The following is a 9,254-nucleotide window of genomic DNA, read 5'->3' on the forward strand; positions in this document are numbered from 1 at the left end:
GTTACGATAAAGCATTATTCTAAAATTGATTAAATAGCTTTCCCCCCTCATCTATCGACACACAATAACCCATAATGACAAAGCAAAAACCATTTAAAAAAAAAAAAAAATTCCCAAAAAATAAATAACAAATAACTGAAATATTACATTTGCATAAGTATTCAAACCCTTTACTCAGTACCTTTTGTTGAAGCACCTTTGGCAGCGATTACAGCCCTGAGTCTTCTTGGGTATGACGTTACAAGCTTGGCACACCTGTATTTGGGGAGTTTCTCCCAATCCTCTCTGCAGATCCTCTCAAGCTCTGTCAGGTTGGATGGGGAGCGTTGCTGCACAGCTTTTTTTTAGGTCTCTCCAGAGTTGTTCGATTGGGTTGAAGTCCGGGCTCTGGCTGGACCACTCAAGGACATTCAGAGACTTGACCCAAAGCCACTCCTGCGTTGTCTTGGCTGTGAGCTTAGGGTCGTTGTCCTTTTCAGTACTGAGAGATACTTGGTCATTTCTTCAAACAATCATCTTCATTGTTATATCTGGAGTACTTCTCCTGCCCTATTCGGTGTCCTGTGTGAATCTAAGTGAGCGTTCTCTAATTCTCTCCTTCTCTCTTTCTTTCTCTCTCTCGGAGGACCTGAGCCCTAGGACCATGCCCCAGGACTACCTGACATGATGACTCCTTGCTGTCCCCAGTCCACCTGGCCGTGCTGCTGCTCCAGTTTCAACTGTTCTGCCTTATTATTATTCGACCATGCTGGTCATTTATGAACAGTTGAACATCTTGGCCATGTTCTGTTATAATCTCCACCCAGCACAGACAGAAGAGGACTGGCCACCCCACATATGCTCTCTCTAATTCTCTCTTTCTTTCTCTCTCTCGGAGGACCTGAGCCCTAGGACCATGCTCCAGGACTACCTGACATGATGACTCCTTGCTGTCCCCAGTCCACCTGACCGTGCTGCTACTCCAGTTTCAACTGTTCTGCCTTATTATTATACGACCATGCTGGTCATTTATGAACATTTGAACATCTTGGCCATGTTCTGTTATAATCTCCACCCGGCACAGCCAGAAGAGGACTGGCCACCCCACATAGCCTGGATCCTCTCTAGGTTTCTTCCTAGGTTTTGGCCTTTCTAGGGAGTTTTTCCTAGCTACCGTGCTTCTACACATGCATTGCTTGCTGTTTGGGGTTTTTGGCTGGGTTTCTGTACAGCACTTTGAGATATCAGCTGATGTACGAAGGGCTATATAAATACATTTGATTTGATTTGATTTATTTAATATCGATTAATTATTGCAATAATGAAACCGTCAGCCCGACAGTCTTGACTGCTGGACTGAGAGTCTGAATCATACAGAGAATACCGGGTCTTTATATACCAAACCTAAAACTGCTTCAACTATGGCTGGCCCCAGGCTACGTTTCCCAGAAGCAAATATGAGAACAAACACTGAAATGTTTGTTCTTTTCCTTCAGGCTATCTCGAGTCACACACACACACAATCTCATCTATAGAATGCAGGAAACTAGAGTGGACACCATAAAAACTCAGCCTTAGTTAAATATATAGTCTTTTACTATTAATATCAAACAAATAAGGTAAGTATGTAATTTTTCTATCACATTCCCCTCAAGAAGCTAAGCTTCTTCTGGAAAAATAAAGGATACAAGCATTACATAGTTATTGTTAAACATACATTTAAACAAACAATGTAATTATTTCTGGTGCCTGACATTTCATCCATAGTAAGCAACCTTTCTTTGGGTTGCTGAGTTTTAAACCTTTCTTATCGAAACACTGTCAATCTGGAACAGAAAATGAAACATAAAAATGAAATCAAACACAAGCTTCATTACAGCAAATCGGACAGTCATCACACTGGCACCATACACAAAAGTAGGGGGTCAGCATGATAAAAATGTCCACCCCATTTAGAACGAACCCTTCCTACACCAGTGACAGACACTCTGGGCACTTTGTACACTCAGTAGGAACATGAGCTCCACGTCTGGGTCCTTATGCTCAGAATTGGGGTCATCATCAGAGATGTAGTCAGGAATAGGTCAGGGAAATCGTTCAGTTTCCAAATCATAATTAAAACCCAATTAATTATCCAACCAAAATGTATAATGACATTGCTCATTGATTCACGTTGGTTATATCACTCAAAATGAAAACCCCCAACTTAACATAGTATATCAATACTGGCAGAATGTACATTTATATTAAATGTACAACATATTAATCTCATAATTCTAGTATTATGTTCCTCATCAGGGTTATAATTACAGATCAGTATCTCAATGCATTCTTAGCCTAAATAACTATAAATTTAGCAGTGTAGACCTCAATCAACCTGATAGCCCACAATAACAATTTCAGACAAGCCTAAATAAATTACGGGTACAGTTGACAAACGCCCTCCCTTCTCCGGTACTCAATATTCTGGCAATTCTTAATTTTCCTTCTTAATATAGCTTCACAGTTCAAAATGGATGGCCCATGACAATGTCCCAATTTCAACCCCACCACAACTCATTATGTCTCGTCTATTTGCCAACCAGTATGTATACCAGCAATATGAGAGAAGTTTTGGAACGGATCTCTCTCCATGCTCACTCCACGTGGACTTCTGTTGAACTCCAGAGAGGAAAAGGCAGTTGATAACTTCAACTGGATGCTGTTTTTTATTTTTATTTCACCTTTATTTAACCAGGTAGGCCAGTTGAGAACAAGTTCTCATTTACAGCTGCGACCTGGCCAAAATAAAGCAAAGCAGTGCGACACAAACAACAACACAGAGTTACACATGGAATGAACAAACGTACAGTCAATAACACAATAGAAAAGTCAATATACAGTGTGTGGTAATGAGGTAAGATTAGGGAAGTAAGGCAATAAATAGGCCGTAGTGGCAAAATCATTTCAATTTAGCAAATAAACACTGGAGTGATAGATGTGCAGAAGATACATTTCGTATCCCAGGTCTACAGTAAGTTTCTTCAATACATTTTTATCAAAATAATTCACGTGGTCAATTAAAATTGAAAAAAAATCTGAAAATTATATGTGTGTGTGCCCCTTTAAGAAACCTTGGCACTAACCCATATTCACAACTAGTGAAAAACAAAATGGACAGTCCTTATTTAATTTGGTAGTTTATGGCATAATCTTGATACCTTTATACCTGTAAAACTGCTGAATTCCACTAACTCCTCTCCCAAGACCATAGCCTCAGGAAACATTTCAAAGAGCGAGAAAAAGACTAACCCCATCCTCTTGGAAGAGGTAAGAATGTAATTTTTCACACTAGTCTACAAGTACCTGCCACTGAAAAACAGCATGATGCTGCCACCACCATGCTTCACTGTACGGATGGTGCAAGGTTTCCTCCAGACGTGAGGCCAAAGAGCTCAATCTTCATTTAATCAAAGCAGAGCATCTCGTTTCTCATGGTCTGAGAGTATTTAGGTGACTTTTGGCAAACTCCAAGCGGGCTGTCATGTGTCTTTTACTGAGGAGTGGCTTCCATCTGACCACTTAACCATAAAGGCCTGATTGGTGGAGTTCTGCAGAGATGGTTGTCCTTCTATAAGGTTCTCCCATTTCCACAGAGGAACTCTATAGATCTGTCAGAGTGACCATCAGGTTTTTGGTCACATCCCTGACCAAGGCCCTTCTCCCCCGATTGCTCAGTTTGGCCGGGCGGCCAGTTCTAGGAAGAGTCTTTGTGGTTCCAAACTTATTCCATTTAAGAATGATGGAGGCCACTGTGGTCTTGGGGAACTTTAATGCCGCAAACATTTTGTTGGTACACTTCCCCAGACCTGTGTCTCAACACAATCCTGTCTCGGAGCTTTACAGCCAATTCCTTCGACCACATGGCTTGGTTTTTGCTCTGACATGCACTGTCAACTGTGGGACCTTATATAGACAGGTGTGTGCCTTTCCAAATTATGTCCATCCAATTGAATTTACCTCAACTGGACTCCAATAAAGTTGTAGAAACATCTCAAGGATGATCAATGGAAACAGGATGCACCTGAGCTCAATTTCGAGTCTCATAGCAAAAGCTCTGAATAGTGTAAATAAGGTATTTCTGTTGTCTAAAAACCTGTTTTTGATTTGTCATTATGGGGTATTGTGTGTAGATTGCTGAGGAGGTGGGACCAAGTAACTATTATTCAGGTCACAAGCAGGTCACAAGGTCTGAGTCTCAAGTCAACTACAAATCTGTCTATTTATTGAGGCTACCAGACAACTATTTTCATTATTTTGTCTATATCATATTTTTGTAAAATAGGGTCCTTTTAGCCGTCATAATGAAATGAAAATCGGACGTGTAGATTTATTTACAGGTCTTGGTGATCCAATAATGAAAGCACCATATCATTAAAAAATATACAAGTGGATTTACCAAATATACACAAGCAATAACCCAAAAGAAATAGCCTCTGTATCAGGCTTAACCTGCCCTATATGAATGAAAACAGGTAGATGGCAAGACTATACAGCCCCCTTTTGAGAAACCAAATTGAATCTGTCTAACTCACCAATCAGGCCCCGAGGACGAGTTGCCCAGGCCTACAGGAGCTCAAACAGGTAGGCCTACATAATAAGCACTTGGCCCCCAAGACCATACAATTATCCAACTGGGAATTACAACCAATAAACTGGTTCCGCTCTGTAAAAGGCAATTTCCACATCCATTGTTACATTCGTCTTAAATCAGACCTAATGAATATTAATGATATTTCAACACCATACATGGAACGATAATTGTATCTTAGTCAACGTTCTGACTCCAAAGCGTGGAGCGCAGGCCACGTAGCCTATTTCTATGCACACTGAGGCACGCATGCTCCTATAACGCACAACCAGAATGACAGAGACATAGGACACAGACACACGGAACCTGACATAACCCGGGAAATATGAACATAGGAAACAATACATTGAATTAAATAACAGAACTTCTACCTCATGAGTCTTGTGAACGTGCATGTGCACTATAAACATTGTGCCCACTCAGAGAAGGGTAAAAAATGGTTGGTTAAATAAAGATGTATACTAGACCAATCAAACATGAAACCATGGAACAGAAATGTCTCCGTGTTGCAATAAACGATAAAGGGATGGAATGATGAAATGCTAGCAATTATTCATATACATCATTGAGTTAATAAAGTTGTATACACACATGGTATATTTTTTGGTTTCTTGAGTAAGGCAGCTCCAAAGTGCAGGTGTTTCAACCTAGCTCAGTGCTTTCTGTGGTGGTGGGGCGAGACAGCAAATAATAGGAGTATTGCGCCGTGATTGGCTCAGTGATCTGTCACTTACGGGGACACTACGTCATCTCAAAGTTTATGTCCTTAGTAAGGATAGACATCCAAAATTTCAGCCCTTTGGGTCCTGCCATATAGTTATATAGTTATATTACAAGTGCCCTTCCAAGAAGGCTCAAGGTCATTGGCCACAGATAAAATGACAAATCACATTTTTTGTACAGTACAGTAGCTTTGATTAGACTGATCATGTCAACATCTTAGTTTCAAAGTTTTAGTTAGCAGTCATCATGAATCAAGTCGACAATCTACTGGCAAAACCTTTTTAATCCTTTTCATATGAAGAGAAATAATAAAGACAAATTATTGATAAAACGTATCGGTGCTCTGATAGCAGATAAAAAAAAAAAAAAAATATGCCATTTAGCAGACGCTTTTATCCAAAGCGACTTACAGTCATGTGTGCATACATTCTACGTATGGGTGGTCCCGGGAATCGAACCCACTACCCTGGCGTTACAAGCGCCATGCTCTACCAACTGAGCTACAGAAGGACCACACAACAAGTTGGAAATTGCAAATTCAACAATGAGTCGTTTGGATGGAATCAGTGGCTAACAGCAAGCTGTACAAAGCAACCAGTAGCTTGCTATTCAATGGAGTGGCTGTGTGTTTTTTTCCCCAGAGTTCCCACCATAAATCTAGAGAATGCAAGACTTTGATGACAAAACCACCGCTCATGTTTAAGAGAGGACATCACAAGCCATAGTGAGTCCAAAAATGTCTTGTATGCTGCTGCATAAATTATGTAATATGCAAGGGAGATATGTATACTGTAGCTAAGAAAGTAAAACTAATTGTATGTTCTGTAGGAAGCTGTTAGCAGCCCATGTGCCTCACCCTAATCATTTGGTCTATTTTCACCTCTTAATTTTACCTAACGTTACTGTTCTGATTCGGTGGTGCTGCTGACTCGGTGGTAGCCTATAACCTGTTTTTGAGAAATGTCATCATCTAATATTGTAAGAGGTTTCATTGTCTGCTTATATGCCCCGTTTGTTTATCCTACAGTTCTGACTTGGTGTACAGGAAAATACTGTAAGAGCAGTCAGTGTTCTGCATTCTGTCGCTGTACATTTCAAAAGTGCTTAACACATAGTTATATTGACTAAGTCCGTCGTCACTCGCTCATTAATGTCTTAATCAAAATTACGGAATGCCTCTTATCCGCTCATCGTTCCCTTACTTCAATTAGCTTTTGGAAAAGTAAATTGCCAAGGGGTTCACATACTTTTTCAAACCTACACTCTGAATGTTTACACGGTGTGTTCAATTGAGACATGAAAACATAATTGTTTGTGTGTTATTAGTTTAAGCAGACTGTGTTTGTCTATTGTTGTGACATAGATAAAGTTCAGATGAAGATCAGATCAAAATGTATGACCAATTTATGCAGAAATCCAGTTAATTCCAAAGGGTTCACATACTTTTTCTTGCCACTGTACATGCTAAAATTGCCACTGCACATTAAAAGTGTGAAAGCAACAGTAAACACAGAAAAAAAGCACTCTCCACTGGCGGGAGTTTGGAGAGTGCAAGCCGCGCCTATGTTCCGTCTTCGGCACGGTAATAATTTTTTATTTTAATTATTATTATTTTACCCCAATTGGTAGTCTTGTCTTATCGCTGCAACTCCTGTACAGACTCGGGAGAGGCGAAGGTCGAGAGTCATGTGTCCTCCAAAACAAAACCCAACCAGGCCGCGCTGCTTCTTGACACAACACACATCCAACCCGGAAGCCAGCCACATCAATGTGTCAGAGGAAACACCGTACACCTGGCAACCTGGTCAGCATGCACTGCGTCCGTCCTGCCACAGGAGTCGCTAGTGCGTGACGAGGATAACCCTGCCCTAACCCGGACGATGCTGGGCCAATTGTGCGCCGCCCCTTTGCAGAAGAGCCTGGGCTCAAACCCAGAGTCTCTGGTGGCACAGCTAGCACTGCGATGCAGTGCCTTAGACCACTGTGCCACGCGGGAGGCCCACAATAATTCATTTTAACAACATATTCCAAATGAAAGCTTCATAAGTAAATTATACATTTCAGGCAATTGTTACATATATACAAAAGCATGTGGACACCCCTTCAAATTAGTGGGGTTGGCTATTTCAGCCACTGAAGTTGCTTACAGGAGTATAAAATTGAGCACACCGCCATGCAATCTCCATGGACAAACATTGGCAGTAGAATGTCCCGTACTGAAGAGCTCAGTGACTTTCAACGTGGCACTGTCATAGGATGCCACCTTTTTCAACAAGTCAGTTTGTCAAATTTCTGCCCTGCTATAGCTTCCCCAGTCAACTGTAAGTGCTGTTATTGTGAAGTGGAAATGGGTCAGCCGCAAAGTGGTATGCCACACAGGCTCACAGCACGGGACCGCCGAGTGCTGAAGCGTGTCTGTCCTTATTTGTAACACCCAATATCAAGTTCCAAACTGCCTCTGGATGCAATGTCAGCACAATAACTGTCCTTCAGGAGCTTCATGAAATGGGCTTCCATTGCCGAGCAGCCACACACAAGCCTAAGATCACCATGTGCAATGCCAAGCGTCGGCTGGATTGGTGTAAAGCTCGCCGCCATTGGACTATGGAGCAGTGGAAACGCGTTCTCTGGAGTGATTCACCATCTGGCAGTCCGATGGACAAATCTGGGTTTGGTGGATGCCTGGAGAACGCAACCTGCCCGAATGCATAGTGCCAACTGTAAAGTTTGGTGGAGAAGGAATAATGGTCTGGGGGCTGTTTTTCATGGTTTGGGATAGGCCCCTTAGTTCCAGTGAAGGGAAATCTTAACGCTATAGCATACAATGACATTCTAGACTATTCTGTGCTTCCAACTTCGTGGCAAGTTTTTGGGGATGGCCCTTTTCTGTTTCAGCATGACAGTGCCCCCGTGCACAAAGCGAGGTCCATACAGAAATGTTTTGTCGAAATCGGTGTGGAAGAACTTGACTGGCCTGCACAGATCCCTGACCTCAACCCCATTGAACACCTATGGAATTGAATTGAAACACAGACTTTGAACCAGGCCTAATCGTCCAACATCAGTGCCAGACCTCACTAATGCTCTTGTCGCTGAATGGAAGCAAGTCCCCGCAGAAATGTTCCAACATTTAGTGGAAAGACTACCCAGAAGAGTGGAGGCTGTTATATCAGCAAAGGAGGGGACCAACTCCATGTTAATGCCCATCATTTTGTAATGAGATTTTTGATGAGCAGGTGCCACATACTTTTGGTGTGGTAGTATATGCTAGTAATTGTTGCCCCATTGCTGGTGAGCTTGTGAAGTAGACAGTTCATTTCATTGATCAACAAACACATTTTGAAGCTGCATATTTATTTATTATGGCAATCTTCACTCCCTACAATGTGACATTTGCGCTGCACTCGATCCTATAACTGTGTTGATTGACAGTTTGTTGGTCCAATCTGAGTGCCAAGTGTGCATTTCACTAGCCAATCTGTTGGAGTTTTTTTTTTTGCAAGGGTGGTGCTACGGCTATTGTCTCAGGCTGCGTGTAGAGTAATCCGCGTAGACTGTGCCACAAAATTAGTGACAAAACAGTCAGTCTCAAGTCAAAGTCGTGTCCCGAGTCAAGTCTCAAGCTATTTTATTTTCTATCAAGTCGAGTCTCAAGTCATCAAATGTGTGACTCGAATCTACTACTCTGACTCTAGCCAAACAAAAAAACAGTTTTTCAAAATATTAGCTGAGGCCAACAAACACATTCCTCACACTCTAGGAATGCATTTCCTCCAATGTTATAATGAAAAGGTGCCCCTCGGTCCCAAAACACAAGTTTTTTGGAGACTTGTGGAAGGAGTGCTGATGTTGTATCCCACTGTATGCGCTTTCGATAGCCTGATTGAGTCCAGAGTGAGGAGAAATCCACACACAATGCATC

Source organism: Oncorhynchus keta, chromosome 12 (assembly GCF_023373465.1).
Source record: "Oncorhynchus keta strain PuntledgeMale-10-30-2019 chromosome 12, Oket_V2, whole genome shotgun sequence".
NCBI classification, from domain to species: domain Eukaryota; kingdom Metazoa; phylum Chordata; class Actinopteri; order Salmoniformes; family Salmonidae; genus Oncorhynchus; species Oncorhynchus keta.